The sequence below is a fragment of the Pogoniulus pusillus genome, chromosome 44 (assembly GCF_015220805.1).
Source record: "Pogoniulus pusillus isolate bPogPus1 chromosome 44, bPogPus1.pri, whole genome shotgun sequence".
In the NCBI taxonomy this organism is placed as follows: Eukaryota; Metazoa; Chordata; class Aves; order Piciformes; family Lybiidae; genus Pogoniulus; species Pogoniulus pusillus.
In genome coordinates this window covers 1182589-1206476 of record NC_087307.1, presented here as the reverse complement: position 1 = coordinate 1206476, position 23888 = coordinate 1182589, and the positions used below count along the sequence as shown (strand labels likewise).

Genomic DNA, 23888 nt, shown 5'->3' with positions numbered 1-23888 from the left:
GCCCCATCTGGCTGGAGCAGGTGGAGTGCCAGGGCACAGAGCCATCTCTGCAGGAGTGCTGGGCCCGGCCTGGGGACAGCGGTGTCTGCCGGCACAAGGAGGATGCTGCTGTGAGCTGCTCAGGTGAGTGAGGGGCAGGGAGCCCTCTCTGGGCTAGGGGCAAGGAGCTGGGAAAGCATTTTCCCCATTGGGTGCCTTCATGGCCCCAGAGAGACCAAGGCCATGGCAGCCTGGCGCCAAGTGGGCAGCAGCTGCTGTCTGGCTGGATGTTCTCCAGCCTCTGTGAGCAGAGCCCTGCAGCCCCCTGGCAGTTCCTGCACTGCCTGTGCCATCTGAGCACAACCTGGAGCAGGGCCTTGGGCTGTGTGCTGGGCACCCTGAGCAGCCCCACAGGAGAGGCAGTTCTGTTGGCATGTGTCAGGGCTGTTCCCACCTGCACAGTGTGTCAGAGAGGAGGCTCCCTGCTCCCTGCACAAGCACCCTCTCAGGCCAGCTCTCCTTCTCCTCCCCTGCAGATGCACCCAGCACAGAAGCACCAACCCCCCGAGCAGGTAACCTCTCCTCCCTGCCAGGGCTGCATCTGCCCAGGGCCAGGCTCTGACCCACAGCTGGAGGGAATTGGCTCCTTTCTGGGGGGTGAAATCTCCATAGATGGCATTGGGGCAGTGGTGTGGGGCTGCACAGGGCTGTCTTTTCCCCTCTAGGGTGAGAGCTTTCCCTTTGCTCACCCCTGCAGTTGTCTGCACACAGTGTAGTGGGTTAAGCACTGGGGTGTGCTGGCCACACATTGTCCTTGGCCTGCTGCTGCCCTTGCTCTGCTGCTGCCCATGCAGGTGCCCCTGGGGGCCGTTGGACCAGCAGCAGCAGTGTCTCAGTGCCTGTCATCATCTGCATCCTCCTGGGAGCCCTTCTCTGCCTGCTCCTGGCCCTCCTGGCTGGACAAGTGCAAAGTGCCAGGGCTGGGCACAGAGGTTGGTGCTTCCCCCGTGGTGCCAGGGCAAGATGCCTCCTGAAAGGCCAAGGGTGCTCTGGTGTGGCACTGAGTGGCAAGGGCAGAACAGTGACCAGAGTGTGTGCTGCTGGCTGCCCAGGTGCTTGTGCAGATCCCTGGAGCAGAGAGGGAGCAGCAGCAGGGGCAGAGAACAGGTGGGAGCTTGCCCCAGCACCAGGGACCTAACTCAGGAGCCAGAGTGGCACAAGGGCTGTGCCTGGGGGGAATGTGCAAGGCTGTTGCTGCCTCAGGTCACCTCCTTGGGGACACTGCCAGCACTGAGGAAGTGCCAGTGGTGGCAGAACTCTCCAGCAGTGCTCTGCTGTGAGGGCAGCCCTGGGCTGTGCCAGGGCAACAGAGCTGGAGGAGCAGAGTGGGGTCCTGAGCCTGTCTGCCTGTTCCTCTGCTAACCCTGGCTCTGTCCCCAGCTGCCCAGGCCCCTTGGGAGCCCTTCCCTGAGGCTGTGTATGAGGAGATTGGCTACAGCACAGCGTGGGAGAAGCAGGAGAGGTTCAGTGACTCAGGTGGGTCTGTGTCCATCCTGGGGGACACATCTCCAGGGCTCTTTGCCCTCACCCCTCCACTTACAGATGACTCCTCTATGCCCCTGGCCCATGGTGCCTGCAGTGCAAGGACTGTGAGGTCAGTGGGAAGAGGAGGCAGAAGCTGTGCCTGGAAAAGAAGCTTCCTCCTCACCACTTCTGCCTGTCCTAACCAGGGACAACCTCTCTCTGCCTGTCCCTGCAGCCTGGGTGACACCTGAGGGCTGAGGCAAGAGGCTGTCTCAGGGTAGCTGTGGGGCCCCTCTGAGATTGGAGTTGTCTTGGGGCATCAGGGTGAGCCCTGAGCCTTTCTCCTCACTCAGCCCTGGCTCAGTGGCTCCCACATCCCCAGCAGCACTGACCACAAGCCAGGCCAGCAGAGAGCTCTCCCATGACACCTCCTGCATCTCTCTACAGGCTCCTATTCAGAGGGGTCTTTGGCCAAGCTGCAGCCCAAGCCTGGTGACAGAGAGGAGGAGGAGGATGGCCTGGAGTCAACAGCAGGTAACGGGGGGCAGAGAGGGGTTTTGTGTCTGCTCCCTGCAGGCAGGTGAAGAGCAGTGGTGTCCCTGAGTGTCATCACAGGAGCTGGGCAGGACATGGGCAGGGCTGCCTTCTGGTGCTGCCGACACCAATGCCTGAGCCCCAAATCTCTGCACTTCCTCCTGTCCCCTGCTCAGCAGGATCTGTCTTCCACCTGATACCAGCACCTCTCTCATTCCAGATGTCTCTGTGCTGGCTGGAGGTGACCCACTGGATGGCTATGATGATGCCAGGGACATTGCTAACCCTGGGCAGGAGCCTGTGTTTAGACAGGGAGACAGGGAAATGCCCAAGGAACCAGAGGAAGGAGCACGGCCCAGAGATGCGTCTGGAGGTGAGAGGGGAAGAGATTGCTGCTGGTTCCTGGGGAGCCACCCCTGGTTCCAGGGGGAATCGTTGCCAGGCTGAGAGCCCATGGGGAAAGAGGTTCCAGGTTCCTCATTGAGATCTGGATGTGGGAGAGGGAGCTGAAAGTCTTAGAACTGCAAAGACAAAGGGCAAAATTTGATGCCCACAAGAGAGACACTACTTTGGCTAATGTCCAGTTGCTGTCTTGCTGCTTGCAGGGGCAAACCTGTGCTCACAGAGCAGTGCTGAGGGCCCTGGAGCTGGGGCAGATGCCTGGGTCCTGTCCCTGCAGAGCACAGGCTATGATGATGCTGAAGAGCTGCCTGCTGCACATCCCCCTGAGGACACATGGGGGCGACAGCACAGCTCCCTGAGCCCTCAGCCAGCAGAGCCCATCCCTACCATGAGGCTAAGAGAGATCTGAAGCGGGAGAGCTCTGTGCATCTGGGTGAGACACAGGCACCAGGAACCAGTTGCTACTGCCAGAAGCAGCAGAAGCAGCAGGACAATGCTTCTGCTTTTCCTTCCCCTCTCTGATGCCTCCACACTGGTTCTGATTAAAAGGCTTTGAAGATTGTCCCAGAGCTGCTGCTGTCTGCCTGCGGGGTGGGGGTGGGTGCCTGCCTGAGCTGCCTGGGAGCAGCAGAGCACAATGACATGGTGGTGGAAAAAGGACACAAGAGGGGACAGCAGGCTCAGGTTCAAGCTGCAGGGCCACGAGAGCCCCTGGTCCCCAGGCACTGTTCGTGCTGGCAGAGACATTTCCATCCTGCCAGTCACAGGTCCGAGCACAGAGGAGGACAGGAACTGGAGATGGCCCAATATGAGCTAAGCTATCCAAGCTCCCATTCCTTATTGAGAGCATCAGGCTCCAAGTGACAAAGCAGATATTTTCAGTTAGGGTGAGAAGTGTGAACCACACACAGCATACAAGTGATGCTTTTCCTTAGCATTTAGGTGCATCTAACCATTTGAATATGCATAATCTTCCCTACTTGCTGTTACTGCAAAAGCATTTTTAGTGCACCTAAGCATTGGAATTTCCATATTCCTCCCAATTCCCTCCTGCTTTGCTCACAGCCCCACAGATGCTGTTTATCAGATGGCTCAAGGACAAATTCCTCTGAGCTTCTTCACACACAGCACTGTGGTTTTACTGTGCTTCAATACTCAGAGCTCACATCCAAGGCTTGATGGTACATGCTTCTAGGGGCTTGTGCCCCCCATTTTCCAGCCAGTGCCCAACAAATTCCCCCTTTTCCTTTTTGTGCAATCCAGACCTTGGATGTCACTTCATGAACTCCTTTCATAATGCAAGCAAAAGCTCTTCCCAATACCACTGACACCAAAACCAACATACCCAAATATCCTCAGGGCCTCCTCCATTAAGCCTATCAACCGAGGTGATAAATTTCCAAACAGAGATCTTAACCATCCACCAAATGGATTGTCATCCCTTACACTTTCTGGAGTATGTTCCTTTAACCATGCCAACTTCTTGTGAATTGACTCACTATGATCTGACAAGTTAAAGCAACACATTCCTTCCAAGTCCTCACAGCCATGCCCCTGAGCAAGCAAAAGAAACTCAATAGCAGCTCTATTTTGAAGCAAATTGTGCTTAAGACTACTCTGATCATATAATAACTGATTCAGGATATCAGTGGTAACATTAGCTTGTTTGATTGACCAACAGGCTAGTTTCTCTAGCTGCCTTACAGCCTGTGCAGCTGCTACTCCTGGTGCAATAGATGAGGCAAATACTTGTGCTGCAGAGGACCATAGTTCTACATCATCTTTACTGTCACTCTTGAGGTGGTGAAAGGAGTGTTTAGTTCTACTCTATTTTTTAAGGCTTTGGGATGTTTAACCAGTCCCTCTGATGAGGTGCAGATAAACTAAGCTTACCTAAGTAACAGGGACCACCATAGGCCTTCCTGGGAATACCTTGCCAGGCTCTATCTCCACAAATTAAAACACATCAGGGGGTAATGCTTTTGGGGTCCTGTTAATTCTACAACGAGCCAGTTTTTCTTTCTGCATACATCATGTCAATTGCTCCATAGGCACCAAGGGGTAAAGATCCAAGCCAGCCATCTAACAGTGCAGTAGTTGATAGTAGACTTAGACAAAAGTCAGGATTGCCAGGCTTAGTTAACAATGCTAAAAGCTTTTTCTGCAAGCCATAGGAAGTCATTTTGTTCAAAAGACCAAGAGTCCAGATGAGCTTCACAGTCACAGGAGAGTGCAGGTGTGCCACATCTTCTCTGGTTCTGTGTAGCAGTTGATGTTGTAGATTGGCAGATGTATCTGTTGTTCATTATTCTTCCTCAGACTCCCACAGTTCTGGATTCACTCTGTAGTTCTCAGAAATCTTGATGTTTTCATCACCCTTCTTAGCCATGAGCTGCATCTGTCTATTGTGCTTAAGAACTACCAATTTCTAAATATGATACAAAGATATGCCCCAGATGTTGCTTTCAGACTGTTCTATTAGGCCTTTTCCCCACAATCCTTTACCTGCTTTTAAAAAATTAAGGCAGTTTCTCCTCTTTTTGCAGGGCCCTTGCAAAAAGATAACAAGCACATTGCCACCTGTGCCAGTGACGTGGGTTTTGGCCCTTACAATAGGTGCTAAGCTGAATCTCTATTTTGCTGTTATCCATTCATTAAACCAGAATCACTGAAAACTCATGAAAATACCCAAATTCGTTAACCATGATCAAAACCTTATCATCCATACACACACAATCATAATTTCAGTGCTCCTTTCAAGATTTTGCCACAATTCTGCTGTCTGAGCAACACTTCTGCTCACTTTAAGGAAACAGACTGGTTAAAACAAGCTGCTCTCCATTGAAAGCCTGTGAACACAAATGGACAAGCATGCAAACAAACACAAAACCAAATACAAACATACTCATTACTTAGGCTAACACATCCATGGACCTTGTCTGCCTATTTAAGGAACTAATTCAGAAAGTTCCTTGGGAAAAAGCCCTTGAAAACAAAGGGGTCCTGGAAGGTTGGAGAACTCCTGAAGGCACAGGAGCAGGCAGTGCCATTGAGCCGGAAGATGAGCCGACGAGGGAGGCAGCCAAACTGGATGGGCAGGGAGCTGCTGAAGTGATTAAAGGTTAAAAAGAGAGTGTATCACCTTTGGAAAAGAGGGGAGGTGTCCCAGGAAAAGTTCAAGGAAGTTGTTAGGTCTTGTAGAGTTAAAACTGGAGAGGCAAAAGCCCACTTGGAGCTCAGGCTGGCCACGGCTGTCAAGGAAAATAAAAAGTGTTTCTTTAAATATCTGAATGGCAGAGAAGGGCCAAGGACAACCTCCAGTCCTTGTTAGATAGAGAGGGGAACAGAGTGACAAAGGATGAGGAAAAGGCAGAGGTGCTTAACACCTTCTTTGCCTCAATCTTCACTAGTGGGACAGGTTGTCTCCAGGACAGCTGGACTCCTGAAGTGGTGAATGGAGTCAGGGACCAGTACAGTCCCCCTCTAATCCATGAGGAAGCAGTAAGGGACCTGCTGCGTCATTTGGATCATCACTAGTCCATGGGACCGGATGGGATCCACCCTAGGGTGCTGAGAGAGCTGGCAGCTGAGCTGGCCAAGCCACTCTCCATCATTTATCAGCAGTTCTGGCCCACTGGAGAGGTCCCTGAAGACTGGAAGCTGCCAATGTGATACCTATTCACAAGAAGGTGCGTAAGGAGGAGCCAGAAAACTACAGACCTGTGAGCCTGACCTCAGTGCCAGGCAAGGTCATGGAACAGGTCATCTTGGGTGCCATCACAAAGCACTTACAGGATGGCCAAGGGATCAGGCCCAGCCAACATGGGTTTAGGAAGGGCAGGTCCTGCCTCACCAACCTGATCTCCTTTTATGATCAGGTTCCTGCCTGGTGAATGTGGGGCAGGCTGTGGATGGAGTCTACTTGGACTTCAGCAAAGCCTTTGACACTGTCTGCCACAAGAAGCTCCTAGCCAAGCTGGCAGCTCATGGTTTGGACAGATTCACTCTGTGCTGGATCAAGAACTGGCTGGATGGCAGAGCTCAGAGAGTGGTGGTGAATGGTGTCACATCCAGTTGGCAGCTGGCACTGGTGGTGTTCCCCAGGGATCAGTGCTGGGCCCAGTCCTGTTCAATATCTTTATTGAAGATCTGGACAAGGGGATTGAGTCCAGCATCAGCAAGTTTGCAGATGACACCAAGCTGGGAGCAGGTGTTGATCTGTTGGAAGTTAGGAGAGCCCTGCAGAGGGACCTGGACAGGCTGGCTGGGTGGAGAGAGGCCAATGGGATGAGATTTAACAAGGCCAAGTGCAGGATTCTACACTTTGGCCACAACAACCCCAAGCAGCACTATAGGCTGGGGACTGAGTGGCTGGAGAGCAGCCAGGAGGAAAGGGACCTGGGGGTACTGGTAGATAGTAAGCTGAAGATGAGGCAGCAGTGTGCCCAGGTGGGCAAGAGAGCCAATGGCATCCTGGCCTGCATCAGGAGCAGTGTGGCCAGCAGGACAAGGGAGGTTCTTCTTCCCCTGTACTCAGCACTGGTCAGGCCACACCTTGAGTGCTGTGTCCAGTTCTGGGCCCCTCAATTCAAGAGAGATGTTGAGGTGCTGGAAGGTGCCCAGAGAAGGGCAACAATGCTGGTGAAGGGCCTGGAACACAAACCCTATGAGGAGAGGCTGAGGGAGCTGGGGTTGTTTAGCCTGGAGAAGAGGAGGCTTAGGGGTGATCTTATTACTGTCTACAACTACCTGAAGGGACATTGTAGCCAGGTGGGGGGTGGCCTCTTCTCCCAGGCAACCAGCAATAGAACAAGGGGACACAGTCTGAAGTTGTGCCGGGGTAGGTACAGGCTGGATGTTAGGAGGAAGTTCTTCACAGAGAGAGTGATTGGCATTGGAATGGGCTGCCCAGGGAGGTGGTGGAGGCACTGTCCCTGGAAGTGTTCAAGCAAAGCCTGGATGAGGCACTTGGTGCCATGGTCTGGTTGACTGGCTAGGGCTGGGTGCTAGGTTGGCCTGGATGATTTTGGAGGTCTCTTCCAACGTGGATGATACTTTGATACTATGATACAGAAAAAATTTCTTTCTCCTCTCCCCTCCTAATCCTATCCTTCCTTTATTCTCTATTCTCCCCCCATTTGTTTTGTGAGTTACACATAACCCTAGTGCTATCTAAATATACAGAAAGAATCCTTAAAAATATTCTACAATATCCTTGTGTCCTAAAATCCTACAATTGTTACATTACAAACTCTTATCCTTAATTATATTATGTCAACTTAAAAATCTAGCAAATGAAGGAAACACAAGAAAAAGCAAAGCAAACTCAAGCAACATGACACCATGATATCCTTAGTGTCAGCACAGAAGAAATAAGCAGTAACCTAGACATTTACAAAGGAATTTCTTACCATAGTGTTCCATTATAATACTGTGGTGGAGGGGCAGTAGCCCCAAAACTGAGGCCTCTCTATGCCTCTACATGACTGAACATGTTCTTCTGCCAGGACCTATGGCACTAAACAGGTTGTGTAACACACACACACCCAGTCCGTGTACCCCTGGGGTCCGCCCAGGTAATCCCCTATTGGGAGGGTCCAGGCAAATATCTACTGCCTATTAAGGTAAGGTTTGGGCTTACTGCCAGCCTGATTGGTCACTTTAGATGGCCAAATGAGCCATGAATCTAGGCTCAGAGTCTATAAAGAGAGGTGCAAAGGAGCATCACGTGTTCAGAGCATTCAGAGCGTTCAGAGGTTCAGACTTAGAGGATCAAGCTCAGCTCTCTGATCCACATAGCAGCACAGACCTGCTTGCATGGCCTAGACAGAGTCAGGCCTTTACTCACTTGAACACATTACTGAGGCTTAGCCCTCTTCCATTGCACTCAAGGTGCAGTCAAGCTGTCTGCAAACCCTTTGAGAAGCAGAGCGCCTCCACGCCTTCACTTCATACATCTATGGGGAGCCGAGAGCCCCCTGCCTAAGCCTAGAGCAGCCATACATACTGGCTTGCTGTCCTGCATTTAGCTACGGAGCTCAAGCCTCCCTGCAGCCCGGCACACTGCTTGCCAGCTGTCCTGTAAGCCTGGAAAATTCTAGGCTCAGCAGACCCTTTCCAGATAGTCTGCAAACCTACAAACACAGCCTGCTAGCTGTACAGATGACAAATCCTTCTGCACTTGGAAATCCTGACAGCTGATCAATCCTGGACACGGCATCCAGAAGCAGCAGCATCGAGGCAGAGACCACTTCATGGCAGGAGAGAGGTTAGAGAAATCCTGTTTACCCCAGAGACTGGGAACACTTATCATCACCTGCAAGACGGGACAGATTCCAGCCTCACCAAGACCCAAATACTGGGCACACACTGTGACACAATCCCGGGAGGGTGATCAATAATACTTAAGAGCAACACACCTAAGCAAGCTTTAATTCCTTTGTAATATAAGTTACCTCTGTCTGAAGAGCAGACACAGTTTCAGCCCCTGCTGGGCAAACAGTACAGTTGTTAGGAGGCATTAAGCCTAAGGGAATCTTTCTCTCTGTCTATAGTTGATAATTTGATATTTCCATTTAGTAATCAAATCCCTGTAAATATATCCCAGCTGTTTTCATAATCTTGCACTACAAACCTAATTACATAGTGGTTGGGGGTGGTACAAATTTGTAAATATTAATTTTAATAAATAATTTTATAAAAAATTAATACCACCTCAAATCAATTTCTCACCTCCCCCTAACAGAGGAGGAATAGAGAAACCCCCTCCACGACAAATACCTACCAAGTGCTAAACAGACTCTATTGCAGTTACCTAAGGCTCATGATGCTGTTAAAATTATACTAAAAACTCTAGCACAATTAATAACCATTTAACATCTTATCCAGGAAACTCTCAAACTTCAAGATCTATTACAATCAAAACCAGAAACAGCATCAGGATTTCAATTCATGAAATAGCTGTCACAAGTTCAGCCTGTCTCTCCAAGAACAGAACACTTCTCTCCACAGCAAAAGAAAAAGGATGGGAGAGAGGGAGGGGGATGGGGGAGGGTGGTGGCTTGCATTCTGAGCAGCAGATTCATCTCTCGTCTAAGCCATCCAGTCTCCCAGCTCCCATCCCTACGTTCCCCGTAGCTGTTGTTCCTGTGAAAGAGTGATGGATTTGGTCATGCCAGTTCTCTTTAGAGGTGGGCACAAAGGTGTTAAACCTTCATTGGAGAACTCAATGAGTGGTCACAATCACTGTATATCTCCCATGAGCTTCTGAGCATCATTCAAGGAGTTGATTTGGGTGTGGAAGTGAAGCTTTTGTGGTTTAATTCCACTATTAGTAATTTCTCATCCCAGATATTTCCATGGAGCCTGTTTTTGTGCTTATTCTGGAGCAACCTTTAATGCCTTCTGTTCCAGTTGTTGTTGTAGTTGAATCTCTTGTTGTTTGGAGAAAGGCTCTTTCTGAGCCAACAAAATGTCATTCATGTAATGATATATTAGAGCTTTAGGCCACAGTCGTTGCAAAGGGCAAAGGGCTCCATCTACAAATAGTTGACACAAAGTTGGACTACTCTTCATCCCTTGCAGGAGAACTGTCCACTCATATCTCTTAGCAGGAGCTTGTCTGTTTATTGTGGGAACCGTAAACGCAAATCTTTGGCAATCATTAGGATGCAACTTGATTGTAAAGAAGCAGTCTTTTAAATCTATGATGAGCAAATTCCAGTTCTCAGGTAACATCGAGGGTACAGTTAGGCCTGGTTGTAATGCACCCATGTCTTGCATCTGGGCATTGACTGCCTGCAAGTTATGAAGAGGACAGAACTTTCCTGGTTTCTTCGGGATTACGAAGACTGAAGTATTCCATGGACTAGTAGATGGCCGTATGTGTGCTGCCTGTAATTGCTCCTGTACCAACTCCTCAGCTTTAAGCAGTCTTTCTTGTGTCAGCGGTCACTGTTCTACCTATATGGGTTGATCAATTATCCACTTGAGAGGAATGGGGAAAGACTGCAGAGCAGTGGCTGCTAATAAAAATCCTGTGTGTCAGTAGAGAGCATCATACCCAGTGGGTCCAAGACATCCCTGCCAATTAAGGCATTGACTCCTGGGGGTAGTGGCATAATTGTTCTGCAAGGTCACATTTGCAGTCAGTTTCATCGTTGGCCTCTGAAGGCTGACTGTCATCTTGATCGTCAGATTCCGAGGCAATTAAAGCTGTTACACAAGTTTGGCACAGAACGTTCTTGGTAGAGGGCAGGGTGGGGGCTAGGGGCGGAAGGGCAGGGGCTGAGTTCAGGCCTTCAGCGGATGGCACAGAACTATCAGGAGGTGATGGAGATGACATTTCAGATTGTGCTGGAAGTGCTGTGGCTTCTGTGGAAGCCACAGAAACAGGAACGCCTGAGCCTGGCATGGCAGGTTTTAGCTGGTTGAAAATAGAACTCGGCAGGAGAATCTCTGAGTCGTTAGCATTATGCAGCTTTCAGATGGCAACAGCCACCAAATCTCGCTCTCTTTTATATTTCTTAATAGCATTTACGACTTTCACATCCTGTAACAGACTACAGAAGTCTGGCTTTCTCCTCCAGCAAAGTATAAGGGGTTCCAAGTGCATACCCATAGGCTAAAAAGTCACTGTTGGTAAAAAGAGTAAGAAGAAAAAAAAGCTACCTCCTTATCCATCCGGTAGCCTCTGCAGCCCGCATCATCACGCTATATGCTGCCGCAGCTGGAGGGAATCATGCCCACCCCTCTGCCTTCGTTCTGCTCTGCCATATCTTTCTTCCTCTTTGGAAACAATGGACTTTACCTCGCAGCATGATGTGGTCGTCATTGAATCAACAGTGCAGGTCTAGTGGCGCAGGGGTGAGCAGTCCAGCCGCGTGGGTCCCAATGGCATAGATTGGTGCAGGGGGGGGGGGGGGGGGGGTCCATGGCACAGCTCCAATGGCGAAAAGTCCTGCAGGAAAAAAAGAGCCCAACCTGGTCGCAGAGCAGGGAGGTCCAGAGTTTGAGAGGATTTGGGTGTCACTTGCAGAAGGGAACCGGGAAAGCAGGGAGACAGCTCAATGTGAGCTACGCTTCTGAGCGATCCGACTCTTTATTGAGAGTATCAGACTCCAAGTTACAAAGCAGATACTTTCAGTTAGGGTGAGAAGTGTGAAGTGCGTACAGCATAATGAGTAGTATTTTCCTTATCCCTTGGCACATCTAACCATTTGAATATGCATAATCTTCCCTAATTGCAGTTACTGCAAAAGCATTTTTAGTGCACCTAAGCATTGCAATTTGCATATTCCTCCCAATTCCCTCCTGCTTTGCTCACAGCCCCACAAATGCTGTTTATCAGAAGGCTCAAGGACAAATTCCTCTGAACTTCTTCACACACAACACTGTGGTTTACTGCAGTCCCAATACACTCAGAGCTCACATCCAAGGTTTCATGGTAAACGCTTCTAGGGGCTTGTGCCCCCCATTTTCCAGCCAGTGCCCAATAGAGAGAGAGCAGAAGTACATGTCTGGGCAAGCCAGGACATGTATAAGCCTATTTTGGCCTGTTTAGGCCTACCACAATGCCAGCAATTGGACATGCAGTAAATGTAAAGGCACAAAGCATGAGAAACCTCACCATGATTCAGTGTATGAATCCAGCCCCACCTGCAAGCCACAGATTCTGGGACCACCACACCTTGACTCCACCCAGAGACAAAGCCTCACAGTGCCGCAGCCCCCAGCCACAGGCAGGTAACACTCACAGAGCATCCTGATGGAATCTGAAAGGGAAATCCCTGGGAAAAGCCCCAAACTCTAAACAGCAAAAAGCTGCTAACTCAGCTGAGAGCACACATGAGTAGCAGCACAAAGAAAGCTGCAAGGCAGCACCGCATGGCAGAAGGAAAGTGTGTGTCAGAAATGTGTCTCCAGCTGCTTCTGAATCTGGAAGCCAGCATTCCCATAGGGAACAGGAAAGGCATCACAGCAGAAGGATCCACACTCGAGATTCCAGCTGCTCTGCTGACAGCAATGACAAGCTCCAGAGTTACCATAAATGATTTCACCCACCAAGAAAATAGTTGTGGAGAGATTTTTGCTAAGAGGACATGAAATGATAAACATGAGCAGCCCGTGCTGGGAAGTGTCCTTGAGTCCATTTTGGGCTTAAGATACCAGGCACTGCATAGCACCCCCCATATTCAGGTGCAGGTGGTTGAGATCTGGCTGCCTGTGGGCAGAGTTAGCTAGCCCAAGGGGGCTGAGTTAGCCAGCCCTGGGGCTGACCCCTCAGAATGTTATTGTATATCACCTTATCCATGCCATGCTTGCAACCCTGGGCCAACCAGAGCTATTCACATGTGCCAATCCTAACCTCAGTTAGTTGTGCATACCTCTTGCAAGAAAGCATAGAAGTCACTGCAACACAGAAATAAACAGAGAATGACCATCTGACCATAGTGGTGACCCAACAGTCATTTTACCCAGGTCAGCCTCTGGGGCTGGCTAACCTCTGCCCACCTGCAGCTGCACTCCACCCCCTGCAGCTGCATGTGGGGGGTGCTACCCTGTGCCTGGTATCTAAACTCCTAGGATGGATTCAAGGACACTCCCAGCACAGGTTGATCATGTTTATGATTTTGTGTCCTCTGCTAGCAAGAATTTCTCCAACAGGGAAGGACTGTGTTCAAGAGGGCCGGGGTTGGTAAATGTGCCGACCACCCTGTGGACATTTTCGTATTGAAAAATAATGTCAGCCAGTGACACGGACTGGAGGACGTTGCCCAAGGAAGGGGGGCAATAGCTGGATGCTTAGGGCCACGGCTGAGCACTCTGAGTGATAGAGGTAAGGCCATGCGGAGGACGCAGCACTCTTGTGCTGGTGTGTATACTCTCTAAGAGAGGTGTTTTGTCAGACATGAAAAAGCTCTGAGAGCTGCTGACCTGGGCCACATCCAGCTGGCGGCCAGTCACTAGTGGTGTCCCTCAGGGATCAGTGCTGGGCCCCATCCTCTTTAACATCTTCATAGATGATCTGGATGAGGGCATGGAGTCAGTCATCAGCAAGTTTGCAGATGACACTAAGCTGGGGGCAGATGTGACGGGGTTGGAGGGCAGAAGGGCTCTGCAGCAGGACCTTGACCACCTGGAAAGATGGGCAGAGTCCAAGGGGATGGCGTTCAATAGCTCCAAGTGCTGGGTGCTGCACTTTGGTCACAACAACCCCATGCAGAGATACAGGCTGGGGTCGGAGTGGCTGAGAGCAGCCAAACAGAAAGGGATCTGGGGGTGCTGATTGATACCCACATGAACATGAGCCAGCAGTGTGCCCAGGTGGCCAAGAGAGCCAGTGGCATCCTGGCCTGCATCAGGAATGGTGTGGTCAGCAGGAGCAGGGAGGTCATTCTGCCCCTGTACTCTGCACTGGTGAGACCACACCTTGAGTACTGTGTTCAGTTCTGGGCCCCCCAGTTTAGGAGGGACATTGAGATGCTTGAGCGTGTCCAGAAAAGGGCAACGAGGCTGGGGAGAGGCCTTGAGCACAGCCCTATGAGGAGAGGTTGAGGGAGCTGGGATTGGTTAGCCTGGAGAAGAGGAGGCTCAGGGGAGACCTTCTTGCTGTCTACAACTACCTGAAGGGTGGTTGTGGCCAGGAGAAGGGTGCTCTCTTCTCTCAGGTGGCCAGCACCAGAACAAGAGGACACAGCCTCAAGCTACGCCAGGAAAGATTTAGGCTGGAGGTGAGGAGAAAGTTCTTCACTGAGAGAGTCATTGGACACAGGAATGGGCTGCCCAGGGAGGTGGTGGAGTCGCTGTCCCTGGGGCTGTTCAAGGCAAGATTGGACATGGCACTTGGTGCCATGGTCTGGCCTTGAGCTCTGTGGTAAAGGGTTGGACTTGATGATCTGTGAGGTCTCTTCCAACCCTGATGATACTGTGATACTGTGATATGTGTGAGCCTCCCATGATCTTTAAGCTGGAAGCTTGGTGGGAGGTCAGAGACGCATGGTAGGACTCAGTTGTTACTGAAGGGAAGGACTCTAAAATCGCTCCAAATCTCTGTTCCACCTGGCATGATGTGCTATGTACGTTACTAGAAATGAAAGCCGAAAGAAACATTGCCATGGTGGCTTCACAGTCACTTCTGGCAGTTCTGGCCAGTACCGGAAGTTCCAAAGTGAGTGCGGTGCCAGCTTCCGCTCCTATCCCTGCACCAAGCACCCTGTTGCTGCCAGCAGCAGAGAAAGGGAGTTCTATAGCTCAGTTTTTCAGACTCAGCTGTGCCGCCCCAGCCAAGGGCATGACTGGGAAAACTGCCAACTCTATAGTGGAAGTGAAAAAGAGCATGGAACACGATCCTGGCAGACTGCCATGTCGACCACCACGAGCCCTGCCTCCATCCCCCCCAGACTGGGGATTTGCCCCCTAGAATGATCATTGACATCCCCAAGTCTGATGGTAGCACTGTAGCCGGAGGAGTGTGCTCTCAAGGCTTGACGTGCGTTAGCAGCCATCAGTCACCCACGGTTGCTGATGATGATAGAAAGTTGTTGCTAGAACAGGTGGTTAAAATGTTAGAAAAATGGACACCCAAATGTGCAAAACAACAGGACCAAGATTGGCAGCAATTTGCTTTTACAGTACCATCTGTGAATAAAGCTGAACCTGCGAGCTGCTATGAGTGGACAGTCTTGCCACAAGGAATGAAGAACTCACCAACCCTCTGCCAATTGTTCGTTGTCAGAGCATTGCAACCCTTGAGAAACAAATTGGGCATGTACAAGTGTCTATCCCTATATGGAAGACTTTCTTTTCTGTCGTTCATGGCTGCTTGTGCCTGCTGACTTGAAAATGATTGAGAGGGTCTGCAAGATACAGCAGCAGAGCCCTTGGAACTATTTGGGCTGGAAAATCACTGAGGCCACAATCAGACCTCAAAAGATTGACTTACACTCTGACTTGAAAACACTGCCAGATGTCCAAAAATTGATGGGTGATGTTCAGTGGGTTTAAAAGACAGTGAGAATAACCAGTGAGGACTTAGAACCATTGCTGCCTCTGTTGCAGGGCACGGATGTGCACAGGTGCATCTCCTGAACCACCCAACAGCAGTTGGCAGTCAGGTCGATAGCCAATAAATTCCTGACTGGTGCTTGCTGATCAACCCCTAGTCCTTCTATGTGTTAATAGGCAGCGACATCCTTTTGCACTCATTGCTCAGTGGCAAAAAGAAAAGGGGGAACCTGCCAAGGGTAGGAGAGATGCCAGTGCCACTGACTATGAGTGGAAGATCATAGAATGGGTATTCTTGCCCACTCATCCAAAGAACAATGTGCAGACCTGTGCAGAGGCATTTGCTGAACTGATTAAAAGGGGTAGGCTTAGAATCATTGAAATTGATGGAAAGAAGCCTGCTATGATTTGTGTACCTGTGCTAGTTTGTGTGACTACGGGTTTGAGACCTGCATCCTGGACCACTGAGAAGCCTCCAGGCCATGATCAAGAAAGCGCTGAGCCCAGCCGTTAGGCCGTTGGGGCCCCAATAAGGGGCTGAAATGCTGCTTTATCTTCATGTGGTAAGGGACTGGCAGAGGCAGGAGGGATCAGATGCTAGGACACCCCCTGGTGAGAAAAGCTGTAAATCCAGCAGCTGCCATAAAAGACAGGTGTCTCCTTCCGGGGTCACTACCATAAACACGCACTTGACTGGGGTTCATCCCGGCCATTTAGTAATGGCAGCCAGCAAAAGCCACAGGAACTTTCTCAGTTTAAATGGTTTCTTAGAACCACTACAGCCCTGCGTACCAACTGATTTGCTGAGCGCCACTAATGATACGCCCACGTACCTTGCTAAGGACCCTGTGAGGTGATCACCGAGGTCCTGGCTTGCCACCTGGGGGTGCAGCCCCACCCCGCCCCCCTCCCCCTCGCCGATTGTGTGTGCAGAATGCGGAGAGCAGCAGTGACAAGGAGGAGGTGGGGACGACAGGGACAACAGTGGGGACTCGAAGCGGCTGAGCAGTGAGTCTACTGGGAGTGTGAGCCCCCCCCCCACCGTTGCTTGTGGAGTCTCAGAGATCTGCGAAGCAGTCACCGCCCCCCCCCTCACTTGCAGTTCTGTTGTTGGTTTCATGTCCACATGCCCCCCCCCGCCTTCCCCCGCACCTGCTGGATCAGCGCACTCACCCCCCACCTTTCCCCCCCACCATGGGCTCACCAGCTGGCATTGGGAGCACGGTGACACAGGCACCCTTCCCCCCCTCCCTCCTCCTTCCCCGCAGGACTGGGAGGACACCCCACCTCCCTCCCCTGGAGTGTGGTGAGCACAGCTCACCTAAAACCCCCTCTCTGTGCACTTTCTCAGTGGGAGATGGGCGGGTTGATTCTTAAAGTGACAGATGCACATTTTTGTATCCTGCTGGCTGTATGTTATTGATGTAAATCTTGGTGATGTTTTTATCCTTTTCATTGTACTGGATCTTAGAGGTTACTGGATAAGATGTTAAGTGCTTGTTAATTGTAATAGTCTATTGGGGTAAGAATGTTCAGTCTATTAGGTAAAACCGATAGATCAACAATTTTTTTTCTTTTGGGGTTGATTGACCTAAAGGTTTCTTTTTTTTTCTACACACCATGGTTTCATCATTTTTTTCTTTTTTTTTTTTTTAAAGAACCTCACTGCACAGTGCAATATTGTTTTTTTTTTCCTTTGGGCTTCTTATTTTTTCTGTGTTTGGAATCAATTCCAGGGTTCAAAATTTTTCCTTTATCAAGTTTTTAGCATTAATATAGTTAAGGAAGCAGTCACCACCACCCCCACCCCACCCGTCCTTTTTTTTACTTTTTTCCCTTACAGCTGCTGTGGCTCAGTGTGCTTGATTCTCAAAGACACAGACTGAGTTTCTGATGGTATTGTGTACACTGGAACCCTCGTGCTGTTTTGGCTTTGATTGTAATATATGTTAGAGTTTAGGAGTTTATTGGATAGGATGTTAAATGATTACTAATTGTGCCACAATTTTTAGGAGGATCTTATTCTGCCATCTGTGCTGATTCTGGTCTGCTGTGGTACCACATTTCTTGGATTTTCTTTGCTATTTCTCCTATTTCCTTCATTTTCTTTAAGTTGCAGAGGCTAGGAGTTTGTAATATGACAATTCTAGGAATTTAGCCTATAGCAATGTTATAGAATAATCTTTTTAGAATTTTTCTGTATATTTTGATACCATTAGGATTGTGTACAAACAAACAAACAAACAAACAAAAAAGAGAGGTCGTCTGCGCATGCCAGAAGAGCTGTAAAAGAGAGGTCGTCTGTGTATGCCAGAAGAGCCATAAAAGAGAGGTTGTCTGTGCATGCCAGAAGGGGGATAGGAAGACAAGGAAGGAGGTACGAAGAAAGTCTGCTGTTTCTCTGGTCACATCGTACAGACAAGGCCAATGGATCTGTTAGCCTGGGCACTGAATATGTTTGCATTTGGGTTTGTATTTGTTTGTGTTTGACCATTTATGGTCACAGGCCTCAGATGGAGACCAGCTCGCTATGACCAGCCTGTTTCCTTAAAGTGAGAGGGAATCTTGCTCAGAGGGCAGGCTTATGGCAAGATCTTGGAAGGAGCATTGAAATGATGGTTGTGTGTGTATGGATTGTAAGGTTTTGATCATGGTTAACAAATTTGGGTATTTTCATGAGTTTTCAGTGATTCTGGTTTAATGGAATGGGTAAGAGCAAAATAGAGATTCAGTCTAGCACCTGCTGTAAAGGCCAAAACCCACTCAAGTGGCACAGATGGCAACGTGGTTGTTATCTTTTTGCAAGGGCCCTGCAAAAGGATGAGAAACACTGCCTTAATTTTTTAAAACAAATAAAGAACTGTGGGAATAGGCCAAGTAGGAAGCCTGAAGGTAACATCTGGGGCACATCTTTGTATCATATTTAGAAATTAGCAGTTCTTAAGCACAACAGACAGACACAGCTCATAGCTAAGAAGTGTAATGAAAACATCAAGATTTCTGAGGATTCTAGAGTTAATCCAGAGCTATGGGAGTCTGAGGAAGGATATTGGGCAACAGATACATCTGTGACTCTACGACATCGACTGCCACACAGAACCAACAAAGGCTTGGCACAAATGTGCTCTCCTGTGACTGTGGTGTTCATCTGGACTTTTGGGTGTTTGAACGTTTGACTTACTGTCGCTTGCAGAAGAGACTTTTGGGATTGTTAGCTGAGCTTGGGTGGTTAGCTTGCCAGACTATTGCCACTAGCAAAAAGGCTCTAACAGATGTATTCTCTTTTAACTTTAGCATTATTGATTTGCACCTGTGTTATTCACACCTGCCCCAAACGCAGCCTGTGCGAGATCAGGCCTGGGGTGCTCAAAAGAAAAAAAAAAAGGAATTGTGGGAGAATTCTTCATCAAGCAGGACACAGAATCATAGAATCAACCAGGTTGGAAGAGACCTCCATGCTCATCCAGGCCAAACTAGCACCCAGCCTGTGCTAGTTTGAAGCAAGCTAGAATGTTTTGGTACAAGAACTAGATAACAGGCAGTGAAATCAAAACAATTGATGTCAACTTCTCTCACAGTTACGCTGAGAACTCTGGGAAGAAGAAAGACTTTTTCTCCATTTTGTTCTTCACTCTTGCTTTTGCCTTAGACCTGGTCACATCTCATTAACCCTGCTCCTACTAACCTTGCTCCCTAACCTCTTGGCTGCACCTCTTTTCTTCCTGAGAACTGGGGTAAGGTTGAGAGGGCCGGGGGGAGGTGTTGGGGTGGTTTGAGAGCCCCTCCTGGGGACTCAGGTTTCTGGGAGGGGAGTTGTGCTTTTGTATTGTTTATCCTTTGTATATTTCTGTATATAATTGTATATAACTGTATATATTGTAAATAGCTGCTTGTAAATTCTGCTAGCTGTAAATAAATTGCTTCATCTATATTCCCAGAGGCCGTCTGAGTTATCTGGGGCAAATACAAAGTGTGGGAGGGGCGGGGTAACCCCCAAACCATCACATTTTTAATTGGCGCCCAACGTGGGGCTAGATATTTCAGTGAGTGGAAATTAGCTCTGGGAATTAAGATGAAGCTAATCAAGCAGCTATTGTACTTGGTGGGGATTGCTGTGTGGCCTGTTTTCTGGTTTTTTGTGTACAATTGGATCAAAGATCAAATTGGTTATTTCTTGCTTCATGTAGTTTTTAAGAAGGCTAAAGTTAAGCTTTCAAACATGTTCTGGAGCTGGGGTGATTTTATTCTTGGTTATGCTGGTTTTAGTGTCACTGAGAATATTACTAGTGATATTACAAGAGTTTTTGTCAATAATGTTACAATCAATCGAGAATTTGCTTTATCTACTGCTCTCATGAGGGTCATCTAGCCCCAAACTGAAATGCCAAATCCATGCAAGGATTTCTACTCGAAACAGAGCATGGCAGGGGTGCTGGGCATTATACTAGCTCTTGTAGTTTTAAATTTCATATTAATTTTGGCATTATTGGTGAAAAATTCAAAACCAGCTTCTGTAAGAACTAGGAAAAATTCTGTGTCTCAGAAGCAGTCTCTTTCACAGCAAAACAAGGGAACACAGTTATCGTCTTCCCCCTTGCCAGCCTCTGCCCCTCCTTCTCCAAGTGCTGGGAACACAGCCAATGTTCCCGCCACTAACATAAACAATAACAATGATAACAAAAACAACGGAGGGCAGGCAGGTACCCAAAATCAGAATGTTCCCAGCAAAAATGATAACACCTCAGGGTTGGCAGGCACCCCAGGAGGACAGGCAAACAATCCCACTAATGCTAGTAACACTAGCCCAGTCAGTCCAAATCCTAATGACACCAGCTCAGCCAATTTGAACCCCCAGCCAGCAGACCAGAACCAAAATCCTCCTGTTAAAAGCAAGGCAGATTTGAACTCACAAGCTCCAGGTCAGACCCCTAATAATTCAAATCCTCCAGGTCAGACTCCTAAGGATTCAAACCCTCCAGCAGACACATCCAAGTCTGTTGCTGCTCAGGCCCTTCTGGCACCTGCTAAGGCAAAAGCTAAGACAAAGAGTGGTTTGCAGGAGGATGTAAGACAGGGGACCTCTGGTGATCAGCAGCAAGAGGAGGAAGAGGAGGCAGTTAGTCTACGAGACCTTGTAGATGTGCTGAGACAACAATACTCAAGTGAGAGGAGTGCTGTGAGGTTAGCTGCCAAGAGAGAGGATGGCTCCCATGAGTTTAGGAATGCTATGAGGAAGGTTCTGTTAGGCCCGGCACCACCAGAACAACAGGAAGAGGAGGAGGAAGATGACATCCAAGGCTCCAAGGATCCACTCAGAGAGGTCAGGGAAGTTAGGAAGGAATACACAAGGGAATCAGGTGAGCCAATCCTAAGCTGGCTAGTGAGATGCCGTGGCATTGGTGCTAATGCCCTGCAGGTAGGAGACAAGTCTGCCAAGCAGCTGGGACCACTCACTAAGGAGAGTGGAGTGGACAAACACCTAGCAAGTCCTCTTGGTAGGGTTAGCTTGTGGACACGCCTTCTGTTGGCTGTGGCTATGAGATATCCTTCCCGAGATGATTTGCCATGGGCTGCCAAGAAGTGGAACACCATTGAGCAGGGAATTAAGCTTCTGAAGGAGTTTGCTGTGAAGGAAGTGCTTTATGGAGATCATGGCACTCATGAGCCTGACGATATTCCTTTGGGAACAGGTCTCATGAAGAAGCTGATTAAGCTTGCTCCTTCATCCTATGCTAACATCTTGGCCAGTAAATTTCTATCAAGGAGTGATAATGGAAGATCTTTCACTGTTGGTGAATTCACTGACCAGCTCAGGCAGATTGAGGACAGCTTGTCACATTCTGGTATAATCTCTGCCATACAAACTATGACTTCTGAAATAAAGGGCATGAAAGATGGTTTTGAGAATACCATGAAAGAACTGAAGGAGGATCTTACAACCTCAATTTCTAATCTGGTAAAGGATACCATTCCTGCATCATCTGAATGGGTGCATGTTTCTGCAGTCAGGAACAGACGCCCACCTCCTGCAAGGCAATTCCAGCCTAGGAGGAGACAAATTCCACCCAGACAGCAGCAATCACGTGCGTCACTGTGGATACTTCTGCGTGACACATACGGTGAGAACATGAACAAATGGGATGGTAAACCTACTTCAGCTCTTTCAAAGAGAGTCAGGGAACTGCAGAGTGGCAGAAACAGAGGCAATAATGCCAGAAAAGTAGCTGTCACTTCTTCAGCTCCTGAGAGTAACTGCAACTATTCCAGCAATTGCAATTTCTCTCACAACAACACCAATCACTGTGTACACCCTACATGCCATGTTCAGCATTAGGGGTGCCCTGCCTCCAGCCAGGAGGAGGAAAGGGATAGTGGAGAGAACCGAATCTATTGGAATGTATTCATTAGGTGGCCTGGCAGTTCAAGAGTTCGGAAATACAGGGCTTTAGTTGACACAGGTGCTCAGTGTACTTTATTGCCATCTAATTGTAAAGGGACAGAGTCCATTTCTATCTTTGGAATCACTGGTGGATCCCAAGAGTTAACTAAGATACAGGCTGAGATCAGTTTAACTGGTAAAGAGTGGAAGAAACATACTATTGTAACTGGTCCTGATGCGCCTTGCATTCTGGGAATTGACTTTTTGAGACAAGGTTGTTTCAAAGATCCTAAGGGTCATAAATGGGCTTTTGGAATAGCATCTGTAGAGATTGAGGATGATAAATTGAAATTGTCCATTAGACCTGAACTTTCTGATGAATCTGCAGTTGTGGGACATCATGACATAGAGGACCTGGAGGTGCCAATTGCAACTCAAACTGTTCATCATAGGCAGTACAGAACTAACCGTGACTCTTTGTTGCCCATTCATCAGCTGATTCGTCAATTGGAGAGTCAGGCTGTCATCGAGAAAGCTCATTCACCTTTCAACAGTCCCATCTGGCCTGTGCGTAAACCTACGGGCGACTGGAGACTGACAGTTGACTTTTGTGCCCTCAACGAGGTGACGCCACCCATGAGTGCAGCTGTGCTGGACATGCTGGAACTCCAGTACGAGCTGGAATCGAAGCAGGCTAAATGGTATGCAACCATAGACATTGCTAATGCTTTTTTCTCTATTCCCATAGCAAAGGAGTGTAGGCCTCAGTTTGCATTCACCTGGAGAGGAATCCAGTACCAGTTCAACCGTTTGCCTCAGGGGTGGAAACACAGCACAACCATCTGTCACGCAGTCATCCACAATGCACTGGAGAAAGGTAAAGCTCCAGAGCACATCCAGTACATCGACGACATCATTGTGTGGGGCCAAACTGCTGAGGAAGTCTTCGAGAAAGGTAACAAAATCATTGACATTTTGTTGCAAGCAGGTTTTGCCATGAAGAGAGACAAGGTCAAAGGACCTGCCAAAGAAATTCAGTTTCTGGGAGTGCGGTGGCAGGATGGTCGCTGTTACATTCCTCAGGATGTGATCAACAAAGTCTCTACCATGGCAGTTCCCACCAGTAAGAAGGACACACTTTCTTTCCTTGGTGTGGTGGGATTTTGGAGACTACACATTCCTGGTTTCAGTCAGATTGTCAAACCTCTGCATGATGTGACTCGTAAGAGAAACAATTTCAAGTGGGGACCTGAACAACAAGCAGCCTTTGATCAGATCAAGCGAGGAATAGTCCATGCAGTGGGCTTGGGACCTGTGCGATCTGGTCCGGACATTAAAAACATTCTGTACGCGGCTGCCAGTGACAATGGTCCAACTTGGAGTCTTTGGCAGAGAGCTCCAAATGAGACACGTGGTCGTCCACTTGGTTTCTGGGGACGTTGCTACAGAGGTTCAGAGACAAATTACACTGCAACAGAGAAAGAGATTCTAGCAGCCTATGAGGGAGTGAAAGCAGCTTCTGAAGTGATTGGAACTGAGTCACAATTGCTTTTAGCTCCTAGACTGCCAGTTCTTAACTGGATGTTCAAGGGCAAAGGTTCATCACCACATCATGCCACAGATGCAACCTGGTCTAAATGGATGGCTTTGATAACCCAACGAGCACGAATGGGTAATCTTGACCGACCTGGTCTGGTAGAGGTGATCACCAACTGGCCGGAAGGCACAGACTGTTCCAAACCTCCTGAGGAGAAAATAACTCGTGCTGAGGAAGCTCCTCCCTATGGTGATCTCTCTGATCAGGAAAAGAACTATGCTTTGTTCACAGATGGTTCCTGTCGTCTTGTTGGGAACAAGCGAATATGGAAGTCTGCAGTGTGGAGTCCAACCAGGAGAGTTACCGAAACGAAAGATGGCGAAGGAGAATCCAGTCAGTTCGCTGAGGTAAAAGCTGTTCAACTTGCTCTTGATGTGGCTGAACGTGAGAATTGGCCTATCCTTTACCTCTACACTGACTCGTGGATGGTAGCCAATGCTCTATGGGGTTGGCTAAAGGACTGGAAGG

General features: G+C 48.9%; 1 protein-coding gene and 1 long non-coding RNA gene across 2 annotated transcripts in view; one reads left to right on the top strand and one right to left on the bottom strand.

Moving 5' to 3' along the window:
• The window catches only part of LOC135192796 (deleted in malignant brain tumors 1 protein-like), a 157323-nt gene that overhangs the window by 41573 nt on the left and 91862 nt on the right, over nucleotides 1-23888 (bottom strand).
• On the top strand, nucleotides 867-2345 carry LOC135192808 (uncharacterized). The gene is made up of 4 exons (XR_010309034.1): nucleotides 867-971; nucleotides 1420-1515; nucleotides 1951-2037; nucleotides 2258-2345. It is a non-coding gene; the product is annotated as an uncharacterized LOC135192808 (long non-coding RNA).